Genomic DNA, 22,890 nt, shown 5'->3' on the forward strand with positions numbered 1-22,890 from the left:
GGCTCCATCTTGACCACTGACTCACCTCAATTACAAATCTATATCTCGTGGTTTTGATAGGTCTGGCTCTAATAACATGTTCAAATGGCTTAAAGCAGCTGGGGTAGTATAAGAAATTTATAATTTAACTCATTATTTTAATCACTTAATGCATTATTACACTTCCAGATTTTCAGCACATACCTAGAAGGAGCCATATCCATATATGGTTCTAGTATTATGGGTGTAAGATCTAACAAAGTATCAGGAACATTGACTTTCCCCGTAAAAAGCCAAATTCTAGAAATGAAGAAAGAGTCATCTTGCAAAGTCACAGTCCAGTCAAGTTAAAAGTATAGAAACCCATTGAAAACTGCATGTATGGTCTCTTTAAAAGGCCTTTGAATTGTGTCCAGTGTTTTAGGCCATAATGCACTGTGGCATCATCACAGTTTCTTGCTTTGCCAGGGTTTGACTCTCAGCCCTTCGTGTTCTGAAGCTGACAAAGATTCAGCTGGATAATGGTCAGCATGGCATGCCATCTGCCATGCTGGATTTGGGCCATGTCATGTTGGTTCACCAGTGTCCATCTGTTTGCACACTAGCATTACCAGCACTATGGTGTTGCAGGGCCTGGGAAACACTGTGAGCTTGTATGGAGAGTTTAAGTACTACTGTACATGGTACATGTTTGCATGGTAAGCTGCCCAATACTGATGCTCTCCAGAAGACTATAGCCTCTCTTTACAGTCACTTCATAGGACGTTTTATGGATAAATAAATGTCATTCCTACATGTTGTAGGTTCTGATATTGCATCTTAATATCCCATTGAAAAAAAGTATAAAAGCTAAACTGACCAAATTCACTATTCCACTGATTAGTTTTTGACTTGCCACCCACCCTGGTGAAAGGAAATTTGCCATAGTTCTAGTTGTTGTATTCAAACTTTCATTTGGCAGACAAAACAATGCCTCCATTCTAATTTCTGTGGTATCTGGGTTAACCAGTTGTCATCTAGATGGTTTGGGTTCTGGAAAGCTGCTAAACGGCAGTTGGGAGAAGTTATTGGAGTATATGGACCTGCTGTTTGTTCTCTCAGTAAACTATATACTTCAACTGCACTCTGAGTAGGTTCCTATAATTTAGCTACTAGTGGAAACTGACTTGCCTTGACTGGATTTAGATGGATTCCTAATGCTTTTTGTCCTTGATTGGTGCATGGTGTTCATTCCTCCTCGGACTGGCGGCAGATGCTACCGCTGTGGACAAGTGGATGGTAAGAGCAGGCAGAGCAAGTGTCGCTGGATGTGAGGGAGGCTGATCATGCCAAGTTTGGACTAATTGGTGGGGCTATACATGGTGTGAGCTGTTTGAAATCGGAGCTACGTGATCCTTCCTGTGCGGGTGCCCTTGCGCAAATCTTCTAGTGTGTATGCTTGAGTATTGCGATTTACATAAGAAGTGCCAATGTTATTCTTCACATACAACAAGCTGCGCACTGTCATCTGTAATTAGGAAAAAGTCCTGAGGTTATGAGGATTACATTGTGGCTATTTTTTCCCCCCGATGTTACGAGGACCCAGTGTTACAAGGATTACCTCACAGCTATTTTGTGGTTGGCCGTAGCGCTCTTATAGCAGCTGTTGGTGTGTGTGTTTCTGGTGACATGCAAATGTGCTTCTTATTTGCTGTGTGTGTGTAGGTTGATGCACACACCTATCTAATAATGCTGTGAGTATACTTTGCCTCAAAGTCCTGCAGTAATTTCACTACAACTATTTACTGGTCATGTTCAGCAGAACTACGCAATTTTTTAACTCTGTTCTGAGGAAATTTGCAGTCTACTCCAAGTGCTCTATGCCAGCAGCATTCATCGTAACATTAACTTATGACTGCATGTGTTCAGCTGTGACACGCACACCCAAAAGTGTTCAGTGCATAGTAATTAATAGTGTTCATGGGCAAATGGAAAAAGTATTCTAAAGATAGAGAATTATTTAAACATAGCTTAGAAGATTTAGATTGTTTTTACCAACCAGACGTATGTGCTGCCATCCATAACTACATTTTTTCCCAAAAGAAATCGGGCAAGTTGGAAACAGTGGAGGAATATGTGTCTGCCCTTAAGAAATTGGCAATCCCTTGTAAATTTGGTTCTTATCAGGAGGAGCTCATCCATGATCAAATTATAAAGCACACAAATAATTCTAGTAGAAAAGAAAAGTTAGAGGTGTGTGGTGATGCTTCCTTAAAGAAAATTATTGTGATAGTCAAGATAAGGAGTCTGCTGAAACAGTTCCAGTGTGTAAAATGGCTGGGATCTCCTGTAAAAAGAAGAACAGGAACTGGAAGGATCTTGTTAAGGCCTGTGGCAATAACTCTAGTAATGACAAGTGGCCGATCTGTTTCAGATGTGGGAATAAGGGACACTTACCCAGAGACAAAAACTGTACAACCATTAAGTCCAAATGTGGCTATTGTGGAATCTTAGGTAATTTTGCAAAGCATGCAGGAAACAAAGTCAGAATGTGAAAGTGAAGTGTGTTATAGATGGTTCTGAGGTTGAACAGGTGGACAATGATGAAGCAAGAAGTTGTGATTTTTAGCATTAATGGCCCAGGACTCAATGTAGACACATTATTGAAAAATAAGCAGATTTGTGTGATGTACATTGGAGGGGTGGAGATCAAAATTGTAGTTAGCTTGGGTTCACCCTACACTACTGTGCAATGCTCAGTGTGGGAGGAAAGGAAAAGTTTGCATAGACTTTAGGTGATAAATTGGCTCCCACTGACATACACCCAGTTAACTTTACTGGTGAAAGAATTCCAATGGTGGGAATTAAGTCTCTAACCTTTGAGTGTAAAGGAAGTAAGAAAGTGGGTAAATCGTTTGTGGTTGAAAGAGGGCCTTCAAATTTGGGCGGGATTGACAAAGGAGTATTGGGTATCACCCTTAATCCCACAGTGAATATCAAATTTTTTTGTTGGGGGACCTGATGGTGAACATTTAAGAGGAGTTACTTAGTGGCATCCCAAAGTATTTTTGGGTACTGTGGGAAAGTTGTATGGGTTTTCACACAAAATTGTGCTGAAAGATGATGCTGATCTGATGTGTCATAAAGTGAGAAGTATAACCTTTATTGTGAGGCATGATGTTGAGAAAGAATTGAATAGATTGAAGATGGAGGGAATTATTGAAGCAGTTGTGAGTGCTGAATGGTTGGCAGCATTGGTAGTTGTCAGGAAGTCCAATGGTAAAGTAAGAATATGTTTTGATCTTGGAGATTTAAATAAGAATATTGTGGTGGACAAGTTCCCACTTCCTAAGATTAATGATCCTCTGGTGGAAACCAAAAGAGTCAATTGGTTCTCCACCACTGACTCAACATTGGCATATCACCAGATTCCCCTTCATTCATCTAGCAGGCATTTCACATCCTTTATTACCCCGTTTGAGTGTTAAAGGCTTGTTTGAATGCCATTTGGGCTGGATTTGGCATCTGCAGTGTTTAAGCAGCTGATGCACTTATTTGTCAAGGTTGTTAAGGGAGTAACAAATTTCCAAGATCATATTCTTATTATGGGATGTTGCAAACAAGAGTGTCAGGAATAAGACTGTGCGCGGTCCAGGTCCCGCCCTGACCTCCAATTTGCGAATTGGCAGCATTTCACGTGTGCCACTGCAGGGTCAGGGCATTGGTGGACACGATGTACTTATCAGTGGCATTCTGTGAATGGACTACAACTCCCAAGATTTTAGGGGCAGCGGCCATCTTGGGGTGTGGCAGGCCTATAAAGCCCAGCCACACCCAAGCACATTGCTCACTATTTTGGAGACTTCGGTTTTGCCTGACCTCGTAGAGTCTTCTCTTCAGGTAACAAGCTGAGTTGCAGCAGTGCAGAGAGTTTGTGTTTCTAGTCAGATCCATAATAACGAGTAGGTCGTACTTGTGGCGGTAATACAATCGGAGGGCTTTGTTTTGCCAGCCTTGAAAGGCGTTTCAGCTAAAAAGAGCGTTTCAGTTATAAGAGAGACAAGCGCTCTAATTACAAAAGAGAAAAGCGCTTCAATTACGAAAGAGAAAAACATGAGAAAAGCGTTTCACTTACAAAAGAGAGAGGTTTAAGGAAAGCATTTAATTATAACAGAGAAAAGCATTTCAGTTACGAAAAAGAAAAGCGCTTTAGGTATAAAAGAGAAAAGGCATGAAAAAGAGGCGCTCCAGTTACAAAAGAGAAAAGTATGAATAAAGGTGATTCAATTACAAGGGAGAAAAGCGCTTCAGTTACAAAAGAGAAAAGCATGACAAAAGCGCTTCAGTTACAAAAGAGAAAAGCATGTTGATAACTTTATTTATTTTTTTGGAAGCAAAATATGTGAGATACATGTTTTAGTCTTTGTGGAATCCTATGCCGAGGTTTTGACATTCATTTAATGAAAGTATATTTGTATTCGGTTCTGATACTGAGGACGCTGTTTTGAAAGTGCGATCCTTGCCTAAAGCTCACGCCATCCTCAGGTATCGTGATTGCAGTTTGTCTTTGTCCCACAGCTCAAGAGGGGCCACACCCAGTTCATAAGGGTCTCGTCTTGCTATCATGGAGACGCTTTGGCCAGGAGTATGATAATTGTGATTTAATAACAGTTATGAATGTAGATATATATATATATATATATATATATATATATATATATATATATACTTTAATCATTTCCTTTTCAGATCTCCTTCCCTGCAGTTTCTATCCTAATTCCCCTTCCCCCCGCTTGGCGTTATCAAGACTCAGTGCTTTAATAGCTTTCTGAGTTGGTGGCGCCGGGAGGTGGGCCTTTTGCTCAGCAGCGTACAGATCCCGAGGAAAGGGCACTGTGACAGCATAGTGAGCCCACAAGTTTATACTTTCCTCTTGTGCGTGGGCTGAGCAAGATGGCCACCTTAGAAAACTATATGCAGGTAATCACTCAAATGCAAAGAGATTTAACAGATTCAAAAGATGTTACAGCAGACTTAGTTAATAAGGTAACCCAGTTACAGAGTAAGATGGACGGGTCAGGACCCATGCTCCTACCTCGTCCTATGCCTGCCACACCTACTAATATAGCCGTGAATGTGCCGACACAAATTCTGCTGGCTGCACCAGAAAGGTTTTCTGGGGACACCAATAAGGTTAAAGATTTCCTCACGCAGGTGGAACTACATTTTACTTGCCGTCCCAGTGCCTTTCCGGATCCACAATCTAGAATCGCATTCCTTATTTCATACCTATCAGGTGACGCAGCTACTTGGGCAGTTCCATTAGTGCGGTTAGATAGTCCCCTTTTGTATAATTGCCGTCAGTTTGTGGAAGAATTTGAAAAGGTATTTGACAGGCGCTCAATTACCATGTCTGCAGACAAAGAGCTACTAGAGTTATGCCAAGGAAATAAAGACTTGATAACGTACTTATCACATTTCAATCGGTTAGTGGTGGAAACCGCTTGGCCAGAGGAAAAGAGGTCAGCAGTGTTTTATCAAGGAATAAAAGATTAATTGAAAGACATTTTGGTCCAGATAAAACCCCAACCAAAAACTTGTACCGATTTAATTAATCTAACCCTGCGGCTAGACCATAGACTCACAGAAAGAAAAGGGGAAAGGAAAAAACTGGAAAGATCCAATTGGCGAATGGAAAGGTTCAGAACCCCACAGGTGTCCTCAGTCCCTACCATAGAACCGATGGATATCGGAACTATTCGTCAACCATTGACAAAAGAGGAAAAAGACTTCCGACGACGAAATGGACAGTGTATTTGCTGTGGAAAAAAGGGTCATTTTGTAAAGGAATGTCAAGTGAAACCCAAAAGAAAAATTGATCCAACAATAGAGACAAAGAAAAAGATAGCGGTTGTTCTGGAAAATACAGAGGAAAACTAAAAGGCCCAAGAAAAAACAAAGGGGACCTCTTGGGCAAATCGACAATCCCTTCAGTGTGTTCTTGTACAAATCGTTATGTCAAACATTTTTTAATCCTAGCACAGCTGACAGTACAGGGAAAAAGTCATACTGTACAAGTTCTAATTGATTCAGGGGCAACAGGAAATTTTGTGGATCAACAAACTGCACTAAACTTACAAATACCCAGTATCAAGAAAAAAGTTCCTGAAATGGTTTATGCTTTGGCCAGGAGTATGATAATTGTGATTTAATAACAGTTAAGAATGTATATAAATATATATATATATATATAACTTTAATCATTTCCTTTTCAGATCTCCTTCCCTGCAGTTCCTATCCTAATTCCCCTACCCCCCGCCTAGCGTTATCAAGACTCAGTGCTTTAATAGCTTTCTGAGTTGGTGGCGCCGGGTGGTGGGCCTTTTGCTCAGCAGCATGCAGATCCCGAGGAAAGGGCACTGTGACAAAGAGTGTGGTAACATGTTAAGTTAAGTCTTGGAGAGATTGGCTGCCAATGGTCTCACTGTGGAACTAAAGAAGTGCATATTTGCAATGAGGTCAGTAAAATATCTGATGCACAAAGTGAGCACGGATGAAATTTTGCTCAAAAAGGATATTGTGGAGTCTGTTAGTACCTAATATCTATTAGTAATTCTATGGCACCCACTTGGAAGAATTAAGTCAGATTCTTTTTTGGATTGGCTGAGTTTTGCTCATAATTTGGCGAAAACTTTGCTGTTAAAACTTATAAATTGAAACAATTTTTAAGAGAACACCAATAATTTGGAGTGATTTGTTGCAAAAGGAATTTGAAAATGTTAAAATTGCCATATATAGGGCTGTTACAGTACAAGGTTTTGATTTGACAGCTCATAGTGTTTTGACTACTGCTGCAAGTGGCAAGTGTCTGAGAGCTGTGTTAATGTAGGTTTTGGAAGATGGTTCAGAAAGCACAGTAGAATTTACCTCTCGCTCCTTGCATACCGATCATAAAACTTTATGAAAGATTTTGACTACGGGGAGTGCAGTAAGGATGACACTTTGCATGGCAAGGGTATCCTTTCGTCTCCTTGATTATGTCTATGATGTGGAATTCTTGTCTGTCCATAGGAATAAAGTAGCTGATTATTTGAGTAGATATCCTTTAGAATTGAATGGATAGACCAACAATGAATGGGATGAGTATAGTGTTGCTTTAGTTACTGGATATAATGATGCTATTGGGAGTGAAGACTAGAGGTCTGGTTTTGAGGGCGACAACACTTTAAGAGCTATGAGGAAATACATTGTTGAAGGGGTGTCTAGCGAAAACATCTTGATGGAAAATTGTAAGCATGTTTGGGAATTGAAGGATGAGCTATCCACAAGTGATGGAGAGTTCCTCCTATGAGGAGAAAGGGTAGTACCATCTGGCAGTTACAGAGTGAAGATATTAGGTATTATGCATGGAGGTCATTTAAGTACAGAAATCCAAATGGCTGGTAAAATATTTGTGTTGGTGGCCAGGAATGTATTCTGTCATGGAGATGTTGAGAGGTCTTGTGAATATTGTGCTGAGTCAGACAAGTCAGTTTCTGTTTTCTGCCCTCCGATAGGTTGGAGGAAACATCCAGATAATCCTAGAGAAGACTCAGGAATCAAAATTATTGGTCCCATTTTAAATTCCAGTGGAGTGTCTAAGTTCATAGTTTTTCTTTTGGATTTGGATTTCAAGTGGCCTGAGGTTGCTGTGTGTAGTGAAGGTGACTCTGCTGTGGTCATTTCTTTTCCTGAAATAATATTTCTTAAAGAATATATTTCTAAAACTCTGCTGAGTGACAATGGCCCTCAGTTCACTGTTGGAAGCCTGGAAGGATTTTTGTCTAGGAGCGGCATCAAGGTGAAACACACTCTGGTGTATCATCTAGCTCAGTGGTTCCCAAAATGGGAGCCACAGCTCCCTGGTGCACCATCAAAACTAGGCAGGGGGCTCATCACACAGTTTGGGAACCACTGGCTGTAGTTTTATTGTGTCCGAACTGGAAATAGCTAAGTGGTTCCCAAACTGTATGCAGCGCCCCTGGCTAGTTTTGATGGCGCACTAGGGGAGCCTAGCTGGCAATAGTGAAGTGGAATGTTTTCATCTTGTGATCATGGGAAATGTGCAGGCATCTATCAATGTGGGGTTGAATTGGTAAGAGAATTGAAATGTATGATTCGGGTATATAGGATCACACCTACCTTAACAGGATATAGTTTGTTTAGGAAATTAACGGGTAGAGAACTGTTCATGAAGAATAAATCATCATGGATGACTAGGAAGTTACACAGCAAATGGTCTCCTGCTCCGGTTAGTGCGAATTTTAGGAGAGCGCAGGAGATGTACAAGGAGTATTGCGATAAGAAAAATGGGTGAAAGAAGTTAAATTCGAAGAGGGTGACTATGTGAGAGTAAAGTTGGGTGCCATCACTAGGAAGGGAAGTAGTAAATTCACTGAACTCCTGCAGTTGAAACATATTTATTCAATCTCTGCTTTAATAAGTGATGGGGAAGTGTGGCATTTTGGACTACAGACAAGGTGTAATACATTTTTGGCAAGGAAGCTGTATAAAAGTGTTCATGCGGGTGGGGTAAATTATATCCTGTTGATGTGGAAGGAGGATATACGTGGTCACCTAGCTGAGGCAATGAAGTTTGTGGGAATGATAACAAGATAATTGATAATGGAAGAGGAAGTGGCTTTCGGGTGTCTGAAAATGTTGTGAGTAATGATTTGAACCAACTGTGAATGATCAGTCTCAGCCTTCCCAAATTTCTGATGGATTATCAACTCAGTCTGGAAGGTCTGGTGTTTCCTCTCATTCAGGAAGGACATCTGTACTTCCTGCTAAGTATAACAATTTTGTGGTAGGCTGATGTGACGTTACCATTTGCGACTTTTACACTGGGCCATTTGGACATGGGTAATTGTCTCAAATCTCATGTCTCAGGGTTTTGACTTTCTTTAGGCTCATAAGCCATCTAAAGATTGTATATAAGCATTAGACCGAAACATTTTATTGTTGGGATGATTGTTGGTATTAAGTGAACGGATGTATGGTATCTGGGTTAGCCAGTTGCCATGTGGAGAGTTTGGGTTATGGAATGTTGATGGGTGGTTTAACTGGGAATTAGCAGTTAGAAGGAGGAATTGGAGTGTATTGGTGTACTGCTGTTCGCTCTCACTATATACTTAACTGCAATCTGCGAGGGTTCCTACAATTTCTAGGCCTAAATTCTGAAGCATCCAGGAGATATTTGTTTCCTTTAGTCTGTTAAATGAAGGTAACACTTCATAAAATGTAAAAGACCTTCATTCAAGGCACTTCTGTAGAAGTCTTCTCTAGACTACTTTCTGTTCACTGTGACAGCAGCAAGAAGTAAACTCCCACTCTTAGCAACTACTAAGATTCTCTATTCTTGTGGATCACTGAAATTTGTCACACTTGGTTGTAGATTTGGGTCCAGAGCAGACTTTTTTCTATGTCTCGAGTCCCATTTGCAAAATCTTAGCTACAATTTACTTTTTATGAAGGTTGACATGACTGTTACAGACAAAGTTCCCATGTTTTGTCCATTAGTGCAAATTTTGAGGACTACTCTTTAGTTTCAGTGTTCCATGTAGATGTTAACTTGTTAACCAAACATATGTTTTCTTGCAAGGCTTTGTCAATAAGGAGATCTGAGGTGGAGGCTGTGTATTTTAAGAAGGCCATTTTACATTGTTTTTCTTTGAAAGTATGTTCTTTGCAGAAAAATCCTTAGCGCCGGCTGGCACCATTCCATAGCAGCAGCAGTGCACCATATCTATGGAATGGTGCATGCTGGCGCTAAGGATAGGCTAGCATAAAAAAAAATTACGCTCGGGGGAATTGAGGGGGTGGCAGTAGGGTAAAAGGCGCTAGTGGGTCAGAAATAATGGTAGGCTGGTTAACATCAATAAATATGCTGCTAACCAGCCTAGCGTCATTTTCTGATGCACTAGCTCCCAAAAAGGACTCCTGTCTGAGTAAAGGCAGGAGACATGCCCACCACCCCAGTAGCCTCCACAGGGGACCAGTGACCCTTGGGCAAGGCCATAAGACACAATGCAAGGCAGGGAGCCCCATGTAAGGGGCCCCCAATGGCACATTACTTATGGTGTCCCTCTGGTGTGGGTGGGGTGTTGCTAGGGTTCAGGGTGGGCATCTGTGGGCCCATTCCATGGTGTTCAGCCATGGAAATGGGCCCACAGTTACCCCAACTCCTGGTGTGACACAGGCGTTATAAGATAATGGTGTTAAGCAGGCTTAGCGCCATTTTTTGGTCTTTCTACTCCGTACGTATAATTTCTGCGCCGGAGTATAAATAAGGCGGTTAGCATCATATTGTGGATGGGAACGCTTACCTTGCATCTAATTAGCACAGGGTAGTTTGCCGCATCCACAACATGACGCTAACTCCAATATGTTGACTCTAAACGGGTCTTGTGTCAAAATATAAATATGGAGTTAGCTCAGCCCTGTTTTAGCGTCAAAGTTATTGATGGTAAAAAGGCGCAAGCAAAGTATAGATATGCCCCTAAATATTTCTAAAAGATAAGTACAGTCTACATGAATGAATAAGCCAAATGTAAAACTGAAATTCCTGAAATATTCTGTATATTAAAAGGAATTTGAAACCAGAGTCTAAAAATTAGGTTGACATCCTCAAAAAGAGCAGTTCAAGTGTATCATTCAGAACATTATATGAACAGTGGGTGGCCTCAATTAAATTCAGAAAAGCTTAAAATCAGATTTTTTATATTTGTGAATAAAATAGAAGATCTCATCTGTGAATTTGTTTGATGAAGGGTTATGCTCGTAATTCTGTGTATTGTTTTGCAGTTTTAATCATCAAAATTGATTATGCTTGGGTCCTTGGTTTCAGTGATGACTCAGTGGAGGACGCCAGATTCCAATAATGATTCAATGGTGGTCCCTGGATTCAAGTAAATATTACATGGGGGTCCACAGACATCTAAAGGCCAACAGTCGTCTACAGCACAGAGACAGCCTTTAAGGTAAATGACATCAACTGCAGTTGACATCATCCAACTAAATAGGCATCATCCATTTATGTCTGGGCAGAATGGCCATCCCAAGGTTCCAAATCCCTTTACTGTTCCATGTTGATTTAAGTAACTATGGAGGGAGTATCAAGCCCTGTGGCAACCTTATTGGATTATGAAAAGGAATCAGATCAAATTGCTCCCATCTGTACACATTTTAATTAACTGGCTCTATGATAGGAATATCACTGTGGATTGCACCCAGAACAACCCCACACTTCCATGACGGATGATAGGACCTTGTTATGGTAGATCAAGGAGCATCAAGAGCGCTTGAGACGATGACTTATGATGTACAGGATCCACATAGGATTACAATGCTCATTGTATTTCATGACCCAAATTTGCAAAGATAAGGGCTTAAAGATTTAAGGCCTCATTTACAAGGAAATGTCAGATCGCGGTGCTGCGCCGAATTTGGCAGTGCCACTCTCTGACATTTCAAAATCACAGGGGTTCCCCGTATTTACAACAATACGGCGCACCCCTGTGTGTTCCTAGCGCTGGTGCTAAAATGATCTGCCTAGCACAAACGCAGGCACCCTTGCAGCATGGTGCCAGGGTGCCTGCATTGCAGGGAATGATTGTTTATGTGCAGGAAGATGTCCCTTCCTGCACATAAACAATCAATAATGGCGATGGATTACTTCTATGTGTGCTGTATTTTGCCGCACACATAGAAGTGACAAATTGCCATTATTGATTGCTTGCAGTAAGGGACACCTTCCAGCACATAAACAATCATTAAGGATGTTTTGCTCTTTCTCTGCATGCATGCACCCTTGCACCATAGTGCAATGATGCCTGTGTGCAGGGAATGATTGTTTATGTGCAGGAAGGTGTCCCTTCCTGCACATAAACAATCAATAACGGCGAATTGTTACTTCTATGTTTGCTGCAGAATGCAGCACACATAGAAGTAGCAAATTGTCATTATTTAATGATAGTTTATGTGGCGGAATCATTAATGGCATTTTGCTCTGCAGAATGCAGCACACATAGAAAAAGCAAAAACGGGGAGAAACAAAAGTATTTCTTCTTGTTGCGCCACTCTAACACCACCCTAGAGGTGGCGTTAGTTTATCGCACTGCCTCAGATTTATGATTTCTCGTAAATCTGGGGCAGTGTCAAAAGCAATGTGTGTTGCATGGAAACGCGCACACCATGCCCACTGCATGCCCCTCTACCATAGAGAACTGCCTGGGGGAGCCCATATTCACAAGGCAGCATTAAGCCACGCAAAGTGGCTTATCAGCGCCTTTTTAAATATGACATATAAGGGCACAGCGCCACCGGAGCATCGCTGAAAGTGACGCTCCGGTGGCGCTAGAGGCTTGTAAATGAGCCCCATATTTTGCTATAACCAAAATTATATATTTTTTTTAATCCCCTCTAAAGAACTCCTGAAAGATAGGAAGCTTGGTAAATGTCACAACGTATGATTATTTGGCCATCACTTTATCCTCAAATCTCTCCGATTAATTTTTTAACACATATATGTCACTGTGATGGGTCGCTCCATTCCGACCCACACAGTTCTCTTACTTGTGCTGACTCTGCCACACACGACCTGGTGCATACTGTAGACCCCGGCGATTTGATTGGTCACTTATGGCAACCGCGGGACCAACTGCGGGTTAAAAGCGGAGCGTCAGAGAGATCAAGGGAAGAAGAGGCGAGAAGGAGTGGAGACATACGAGCGACAAAGGAGGAACAGGAGGACGAGGAAACCACCATCGAGGAGGAGGACGGCCGGAAGACGGAGCCGACGGGAGCTGGAGTATCACAGAGGAGATTTGGAGACAGCTGGCCCGGGGAGCCCGCTTATACGCCGCCACACTTCCGGAGAAGTGTGGCATCTCCAGGTACGGAGACGAAAACGGGGAAGGGAGGCGGGAAGTGAGGAGCGGGGAAGAGGAGGGGACAGAAGGGAGAGGGAAAAAGGGAGAGGGCGAACGGGCACTTGGGACGGGGAGCACTGCGGGGAAAAGGGGACGGGGCAAGAAAACACTAGCGGTCATTCAGATACAAAAAAAGAAAGGGAAGAGAAATATAGGAAATACGAAACCAAGAAGATAGAGCATACACAGGAAGAGATTTACGATTAAATACACTAACCGAATAAACGAGAGAGAGAGAGAGAGAGAGAAAGAGAGAAAGAAGGAGAAAGACGGAAAACAGTACATAAGCGAGAAAAGCAGGACGCAAGAAAACAGGCAGGAAGGAAGTCTGGCAGGAGAGTCGGAAGAGGGACAACACAGGAGAAAAGAAGTAAGACAATAAGAAGACAGCGGAGGCAGGGACGAAGAGAGTGAGAGAGAAAAGGGAAAGACGAGAACAGTTAAGCCTTAACAAACCTCCCCACTTACCGTCTCTATTTATTTTCTTGTTTCCATGCTCCCCGCGAGGCCTGGGAAGGAAGAAGAAGGACGAGCCAAGAGGACCTACTACTATTCCATAAACTTTGTACATATTACTCATCGTATAAACTGTTTCAAGAACCAATAAAAGACAGTTCTTTGAAACCACGATATTGCTATTCAGCGTCATAAATTTGCCATCCTCGCACAAGTGGTGTCAGAAGTGGGATTTGAACCCCACACTCACACGGAGAAGACGATGGAAGAAAAACCCACCATTGCGGATGTAATTGCTCAGCTCGCAGAAGGACAACGACATCTACAGTTGATGTGGGAGCAGCAAATGAAAGACGCCAAAGAGGAGAGAGAAGCGTTACAGACGGCCCTTAAAAGTCAGGCCACAATTATGGCCAACAATCAACTAGTCCATGAAACTGCCATGAGTAAATTAACAGAGACCATTGCACATACCAAAGTACATCCGAATGTGCCGAGCAGTGTTCTACAAAAATACCAGGATCAGGAAGATCCAGATTCATTTTTTCTTAATTTTGAAAGGGTGGCCAGTACAGCCAACTGGCCCGAAGACAAATGGGGCCAATATATAGCCCCATTATTGACTGGACAATTGCAGGCCACATATCAAGCCATCAATCCCATGGGCACCCTCCCCTACAAGGAGATCAAAAAGACTGTCCTAGAAAGGATAGGACTAGACCACGAAAGTTATCGGAGCAAGTTCCGGCATATGAAATGGGGATTACAAGAAAATCCTCGTGCCTTATACTACCGGGTCCAAAACGCGGCGGGACGTTGGTTAAGGCCCACCGAAAAGACTCGGGAAGAAATGTTTGATGTGATTGTATTAGAACAGTTCCTGGATGCACTGCCCTCAACCACAAGAAATTGGGTTCGGCAACACCCCGGATTAACTAACGAAACAGCAATTGACTTAGCCTGTGCCTTCCACAGGAGCCCAGATTTCAAAACCACCCCTTATCGGAACCCTGGACCATCTCCTGTACGGCCAAAAATAGGGAAAATAGCACCTTCACGACCACTAAGTTCCCATGAGCCAGAGAGAATTCGTAGTCCCCCTCCACCTCCAGCCTCTTATACGTCTAGCGGTCCTCAATGTTATAATTGTTCTGAATGGGGTCATATCGCCCGCTTTTGTCCACAGAAAAAAGACATAGAAGAACCCATGGAAGTTGGCGCCACTAAAGGCAGGGTTTTCTGGGCTGGGGAGGCTAGGCCTACCTATACGCTTCCCATATGTCTAAATGGACAAGAGAAAGTAGCTTTAATTGACTCTGGCTGCAGTCAGAGCGTCATTAGACAAAACCTAGTGGAAGCAAGGCACACCATACCCCATACCCAGGTATTGATAGCTTGTGTCCATGGTGATCAGTCATATTACCCAGTAGCTAGCATTCGCTTTCAGTGGAGGGGTGAAGAAGAAATCCTCAGGGTTGGAGTATTGCCACATCTTGAAGAGGATATTATTATTGGGACCGACTATGTAGCTTTTCCACAATTATTGCACAAAGCCGGAGAAGAACATCTGATGAAAAAATGGTGGGAGGAAGTACCCTATGATATTGAAATAGCTGAGACTCGCCCTCTAAAACCCCACGTAAGCAAAAGACAGAAAAGAGTCCAGAGACAGCAATATTGGGAGGAGAATCCAGAAACCAAGAACTCACAAAAAAGCACTGGAAAGGTATACACCATTGCCGGGGATTTTAGACAAACACAGAGAGAGGATCCATCCTTAAAGAATGCCTGGGAAAAGGCCCTTAATCGGGAGGAAGGAGGGGTAGGACCCACATTTCACATACATAATGAACTGTTATATAGACTACCCCAGTCAGGTAATATGGACCGGAGACAATTATTAGTCCCTGGGAGGTACCGAGAGCAGGTCTTACAACTAGCCCATGGGGAGACAGGGGAAGGGCACCTCGGAAGAGATAAGACTGAGGCAGCGGTCCTCCAGCGATTCTACTGGCCTGGGGTATATGGGGATATACGGCGGTATTGTCAAACCTGTCAGAAATGTCAGTTCTATAACCCAGGAATGCAACCCCCTGCCCCTTTACAACCCCTCCCGATTATAGAAACCCCTTTTTCTCGTGTAGGAATGGATCTTATTGGTCCCCTCACCCCATCTACTAAAGGAAGACAGTATATATTAGTCCTGGTGGACTACGCCACAAGGTATCCCGAGGCCATCCCACTTCCTAGTATGCATACAAAGGTAGTGGCCCAAGCTATGATCGAGTTCTTTTCAAGGGTCGGGTTCCCTAAAGAAATTCTGACTGATCAGGGTACTCCTTTTATGTCTAGATTAATGAGGGAGGTCAGTGACACGTTGGGGATAAAACAAATCCGAACCTCGGTTTACCATCCCCAAACTGATGGACTTGTGGAACGATATAATCGGACCATCAAGTCGTTACTTAGGAAAAGCGTGGCAGAGGACGGAAGAGACTGGGAGAAAAAACTACCACTCGTATTATATGCCATACGTACACATATCCAGGCTTCCCTTGGACATAGTCCTTTTGAGATGTTATTTGGTAGACCTCCTCGAACCCTCCTTGATATGTTGGTAGAACAATGGGAGGAAAGAGATGAGGACATAAAGGATCTACTGACCTATACTAAAGACTTAAAAGAAAATCTACAGGCTGTATGGGATAGAGCCCATGAGAATTTAAGAGAAGCCCAAGACAGGCAAAAGAAGAATTATGATGCTAGAAGTGTGTTTCGTACTCTTAAGGTGGGAGATAAGGCTCTAATCCTTCTCCCCAGTAGTGAGAATAAATTGTTAGCCCGATGGCAAGGACCATATGAAGTGTTAGAACAAATCAACCCAACAACATACCGGTTGGCTCTTCCCCATCGACCCCAAAAAGAACAAATCTATCATATAAACTTGTTAAAAAAATGGCAAGGAACTGAGCATAGCCATAAAATCCAACATATCGTGACAGAGCAGATAGAAGACATTCCTTATCCCGCTCTTTCCTTTTGCCCCAATGAAGGAGATGATAAACCCCGGATCAATACCTCTCTTGCTGACAGTTATCAAACCTCTCTCTATCGAATACTTACCACCTATGCAGATGTATTCTCCCGACACCCTGGCCACACTAATTTAACCGAACATAGTATCAGAACCAAGAACGAGGCAGTTGTAAGACAAAGACCCTATAGGATTCCGGAAGCCAAGAAAGCTGTAATCGAACAGGAAGTTACTAAAATGTTACAATCCGGGATTATTGAACCATCCAGTAGTCCCTGGTGTTCCCCTATAGTGTTAGTACCCAAGCCAGATGGAACCACGCGCTTCTGTGTAGATTATCGGAAGGTGAATGAGCTCACCTATTTTGACGCTTACCCTATGCCTCGCATCGACGAACTGTTGGAGAGAATAGGGCATGCCAAGTTCATGTCTACTTTAGATCTCACAAAAGGATATTGGCAGATCCCCTTAAAAGAAACAGACAGGGAAAAGACCGCATTTTCAGCACCCTCTGGGTTATATCAGTTTACAGTTCTCCCTTTTGGACTACACGGAGCCCCTGCTACCTTTCAACGGCTAATGGATATGATTTTAAGACCCCATCGCTCCTATGCCTCAGCCTACTTAGATGACATTGTAATATTTAGCGACTCATGGACTGACCACCTCCAACATTTATCAACAGTACTACAGACACTGAGGGAAGCTCACTTAACTGCCAATCCGGAAAAATGTATGTTAGGCTGTACATCAATCAAATACCTGGGGTATGTCTTAGGACAAGGAAAAGTCTACCCTCAAATTGAAAAAATTACAGCCATAAAACAGATTCCAGCACCTAAGTCAAAAAAAGAAATACGCTCGTTCCTTGGGCTCGTCGGATACTACAGGCGGTTTATTCCTGGGTTTTCGACCATAGCTGAGCCTCTTACAAATCTGCTGAAGAATGGGTCTCCTAAAACATTCTCCTCCTTACCAGAAGCAGGTATGCACAGTTTTTTGAGGCTTAAGGAGGCCTTGGCTACCAACCCTGTGTTGTGCTGCCCGGATTTTGGTCGTCCTTTTATCTTACAAACCGACGCTTCTGATGTTGGTCTAGGGGCAGTGTTATCACAAACCCAAACTGATGGGTCGGTTCACCCGGTTCTGTTTATCAGTAGGAAGCTTCTTCCCCGTGAGCGTCCATATCCCACTATTGAGAAAGAATGTCTCGCCATTAAGTGGGCCATTGAGTCTCTCCGGTATTATCTCAGTGGCCGTCCTTTCACCCTCCTGACTGATCATGCCCCACTCACTTGGCTGTCTCGTCATAAGGATACGAATCCTAGAGTCCTGAGATGGTTTCTTTCCTTACAACCCTTTTCGTTTCAGGTGTTTCATTCTCCGGGGCGTCTCATGGCCAATGTGGACTTTCTCTCCAGATGTCCTTCGGATGAGCGTCGTCTACAGACGCTCTCTAGGGGGAGTGTCTGTGATGGGTCGCTCCATTCCGACCCACACAGTTCTCTTACTTGTGCTGACTCTGCCACACACGACCTGGTGCATACTGTAGACCCCGGCGATTTGATTGGTCACTTATGGCAACCGCGGGACCAACTGCGGGTTAAAAGCGGAGCGTCAGAGAGATCAAGGGAAGAAGAGGCGAGAAGGAGTGGAGACATACGAGCGACAAAGGAGGAACAGGAGGACGAGGAAACCACCATCGAGGAGGAGGACGGCCGGAAGACGGAGCCGACGGGAGCTGGAGTATCACAGAGGAGATTTGGAGACAGCTGGCCCGGGGAGCCCGCTTATACGCCGCCACGCTTCCGGAGAAGTGTGGCATCTCCAGGTACGGAGACGAAAACGGGGAAGGGAGGCGGGAAGTGAGGAGCGGGGAAGAGGAGGGGACAGAAGGGAGAGGGAAAAAGGGAGAGGGCGAACGGGCACTTGGGACGGGGAGCACTGCGGGGAAAAGGGGACGGGGCAAGAAAACACTAGCGGTCATTCAGATACAAAAAAAGAAAGGGAAGAGAAATATAGGAAATACGATACCAAGAAGATAGAGCATACACAGGAAGAGATTTACGATTAAATACACTAACCGAATAAACGAGAGAGAGAGAGAGAGAGAGAAAGAGAGAAAGAAGGAGAAAGACGGAAAACAGTACATAAGCGAGAAAAGCAGGACGCAAGGAAACAGGCAGGAAGGAAGTCTGGCAGGAGAGTCGGAAGAGGGACAACACAGGAGAAAAGAAGTAAGACAATAAGAAGACAGCGGAGGCAGGGACGAAGAGAGTGAGAGAGAAAAGGGAAAGACGAGAACAGTTAAGCCTTAACAAACCTCCCCACTTACCGTCTCTATTTATTTTCTTGTTTCCATGCTCCCCGCGAGGCCTGGGAAGGAAGAAGAAGGACGAGCCAAGAGGACCTACTACTATTCCATAAACTTTGTACATATTACTCATCGTATAAACTGTTTCAAGAACCAATAAAAGACAGTTCTTTGAAACCACGATATTGCTATTCAGCGTCATAAATTTGCCATCCTCGCACAGTCACAAAACAATTTTGGGGGTACAACACTTTTATATCAACTGTAATGCTGTTTCTTAATCTATAATTTTAGATATTTTTTAATGCTGTGATTGTTTAATTTTTCTGCCATTGTTTAACTGTTTTTACAAAGAAAAACAGTGACAAATTAGAGTATTTTGAATCTGTGGGAAAGTGGAGTATTAGTAGGTGGGGGTATTCACCCTCAGCTAATAATAATACCACAATCACTAATAGGTCGTGTCAATTCTCAGTAAATTAATTCTTGCTTAACTCTTGGTAGCTTGGCAAATGAGCAGTCAGGCTTACTTTAGGAGAGTGGCATGTGTAAAGCATTTAATACCACCAAAACAGTAAATAAGTAAAACACAATACAAATCTAACACCAATTTATAAATATAGGAAATGTTTTTATCTATAAAATGACAAAAATCCAATGTAGGAAACTGGAGATACGATTTTCTAAAGATTTAGGTAAAGAAAGCGCCAACAGGGGCAAAGAGCCAATTGAAGGTATCTGGTCATGCTGGACCAAGACAAAGTCGCAAGTTCAGGCTGATCGCGATGGAGCACAGCCCAGACACAGGACGAAGTTAGGCAAGCTGAGTATTGTAACTTATGTCTTTGGTGCGCGGCCTGCACAGCGTTGTTTTGCGAGGCTTTGCGTTTGTCCAGTGTGGGTTCCGGGAAGCTGCGAGGACTGCAGTCCGAGGTCCTGTGTCGAGTTGCATTGCACTGCATCAGTTCTGATGAAGCTGTGCAGCAAAGCTTTGAGAGGTTTTGAATTGACTTGACATTGGAAGAGGAACTAGATTTGGGGTGTCTCTAAATGTTGCAGAGGCTTCACATCAACCTGCGTTGTTTCTGTTGGAGCTGGCAGCTGAGCGCCGAGGCTTTGCGTCATCTACCAAGGGTTCTGATGAAACTGCTAGCTGTTTCATGGTTCCTTTGGGTAGATAAGTGTCCTCTAGCTCTGGACAGGGTTCAGACAAGGGTGGCTCCTCCGCTAGGGCAGAGGAGCGTCGTACCCCTGCCAGCAGCAGCAGCTGCAAAACCTTTTCAATAAAACAATAATAAACTGTGTTTATTATCATTTTCTTGAAAAGGAGAGGGGCATTAGGGGTGACGAGCTCTTGAGGGGAGTGCACCGAGCACTCCTCTCAGAGCGCGTGTGTTTGGCCAGCCATCTCGGGCCGGTCAAACACACATGCGCAGTAGGCTCTCTCGAGCCCAGCACTGTTGTTGGCAGGATGGCGAGATCCTGCACAGGCTCCCAGTCTGAGTTGGAGCATCCTGGCTGGTTGCTCGCAGGCAATCCGGATGCTGCTTTGAGCAGTGTCAGGATTGGCTGCAGGGCAGGCAGGGAGCCTGTGCCTACAGCGAGACAGAGGAGAACAGAGTGGATGGATCGGTGTGGCGGGGGAAAAAGGTAAGTTTTATTCTTATTTTTTTTTTTTTGGTCCCTCCCCTCCCCCCCACGCTCCATGCCACCCGGTGAGCCGTGCCTGGGTTCAGAGTCTGTAAGTTGCCACTTGGGGGATAACACTCAGTCTCCCTCAATTCTCTTACGCAGCCTATGACAGGTCGATTTACAACTGATCACTGGGGGTGTCCTTTCTTTCACCCTGCAGGTGACTTCTTCTGCTCTTTTGTTTCTGTTTCTGGCGAAGGAGTCCACTCCTTACCTTGTGGAGCCAGGCACTCTCCTTTCTTTGTGGAGCCTTGTGAGTGCAGCAGGTGCTGTCTTTCAGAATGCAGTCCTCTCTTTGGAGCAGTCCAGGGTTCCAGCAGGGCAGCCCTTCTTCTCTTCTTCTTTTCCAGGCAGTGATCTTGTGAGTTCTGCAGAGCTGCCTTATTTATCCTTCATTTCTGGGCTTGAGGGAGGGGATGCCCTAGCCAATAGAAACTAAGGTACCTCCCTCTAGTAGGAACATTTCTCGTGAAGTGTGGCAAATTCTAGCCCAGAATGCAGCATTCTCCCACAATTCAAAATGGAGGAAATCTCTCTTTGAAGTGTCTGTCTGTTGAACCTAAACTAGAGGTGTGGCTAACAACTGACTACACTCCTCTTCCAGCCTCTCTCCTAATCTAATCAGGGGTGCTCCCATCTGGCTGAGAAGCAAGAAAGTAGGGGTGGCCTGGATCCTGTGACATCTATTTTGTACCTGAGGCCCCTGCCTTTGAAGTCCAGCTTATCTACTCTGCTATTTTCCTCTCCCTGGCTTCTGAAAGAAGGAGATCGCCTCTCACCAAATGGCAATATTTATGCAGTCCCACACCTTTTCACATCTACTCAGGGAGTAGCTTGACTCAGGCTGTAATAGGCTGACCAATCAGATGAGGCTGCTACAGCGCTGCTTTACGTAACTTTGGAATAGTCAGTTCTAAAACCAGTTTCCTGTAATAGTTATATTGAATCCAACCTGGGCAAGTTGTTGGGTTGATACTTTGAATGATATAGTTAGCTGTATTTCAAAGTTAGACTTTAATACGTTTAATAAAGCCTGCCCCATGTCAGCCTATGGTGATAGCAGCACTACAATAGGGAAACTACTTTGACTGTTTTGCCCCACCAGGGTATATAAAACATGTATTATATTTCTCCTGCTTTTTACAGCTATGCACCCTACCCTTGGTGCTCCCATGGCAGACCTTATGGGGGACTTATAAGTAATAAAAAGGTAGTTTTTAGCTTTGGAAGTGATTTTGATTCCTAAGTCAAATGTGGGCACATTGTTTTTCGTTTTCTTTGTATATCTTTATTGAGTGTGATGTAACACACAGTAATAAAAAAAGAAGCATAACATCAAAAAAGGGGTGACACGTTTCATCCACAATTTACAATAATGCTCATTGCAGCTAGGGAAGAAAATGTTGTATATAATAATATTTTAGTTGGGTCGATCAAGTCACAGGAAATCGTCATTTGTGTAGCTAGAGAGGAAGTCAAAAGTTAGTACACATTGGAATTACCAATGAGAGTGACCCAGCTCTGTTGGTCACAAACCTTCAAGTGTAGATTATTATTAAGGTTTTTCTGGTTACAATTGTGTATCACAGGATATAAACATAAAGGGGGAAAGAAAGAACCCAGTGGGGGAGGGGGCAATTCAATGAATGTTGAGACAATTTCAGTGAGTATTATATGTGTGCTGTAATTGTCGCATCTGAGACGTGGTCACAGCAGATGTCGTTCTCTGTAACGTGGTCATGGGACACTGTTATTCTCCATGAACATGTCTAATGTATACCATAATTTATGCGAGATCTTGGGGCTACCTGAGATTGCCTCCTGAGGGCTGTGGGCACTTCTTAGGTATCTGTTCCATGCCCACCAAGTGTGACATGATATGGTTTTGAATGATTTCCATTCTGTGAGGATACTCTTGGTGGCAATGTTTACAAGGAGATCAAAGAGTGCCATGCAGTGGGTGTTAAGATGTAAGGTAGTCAGTGATGCCCATTGGCCTGGGGCAGTCATGGGGAAATGTAAGGTTGTCTTTGATTTAAAAATCTTCGACAGCTGGTCTTCAATCGTTGACCAAAATGCATTGAGGTGGGTGCACATACATATTAATTATGTTCTGCTGTGTAGTGAATCCTAGTTCGTTTTAATGGGATAACAGGAGTTAGCTTAGCCTCTGGCTTGCAGACTTGTGCCCCCATCACCTAGTGACTTTTAACCTACTTAGGTTGCTCTGTCTTAGCCCATTTTATTATTTAATTCTTCTAAGATGGCTGCCTTGTTTATAGATAGGCCACTTGTTAGGCTTTGCATTATCAGTGTCACCACGCTAAGGCATCAAGATCAAGCAACAAAGACAAACAAACAGTAGGTGTTCACACTTAGGGATTTTCCCTCCCTATACTTTCGAGGGATTGTTCATATTAATTGCTGTCCCAAGCATGTCTGTTATCTATTGTTTGGGAACACAC

Source organism: Pleurodeles waltl, chromosome 5 (assembly GCF_031143425.1).
Source record: "Pleurodeles waltl isolate 20211129_DDA chromosome 5, aPleWal1.hap1.20221129, whole genome shotgun sequence".
Classification (NCBI taxonomy): Eukaryota; Metazoa; Chordata; class Amphibia; order Caudata; family Salamandridae; genus Pleurodeles; species Pleurodeles waltl.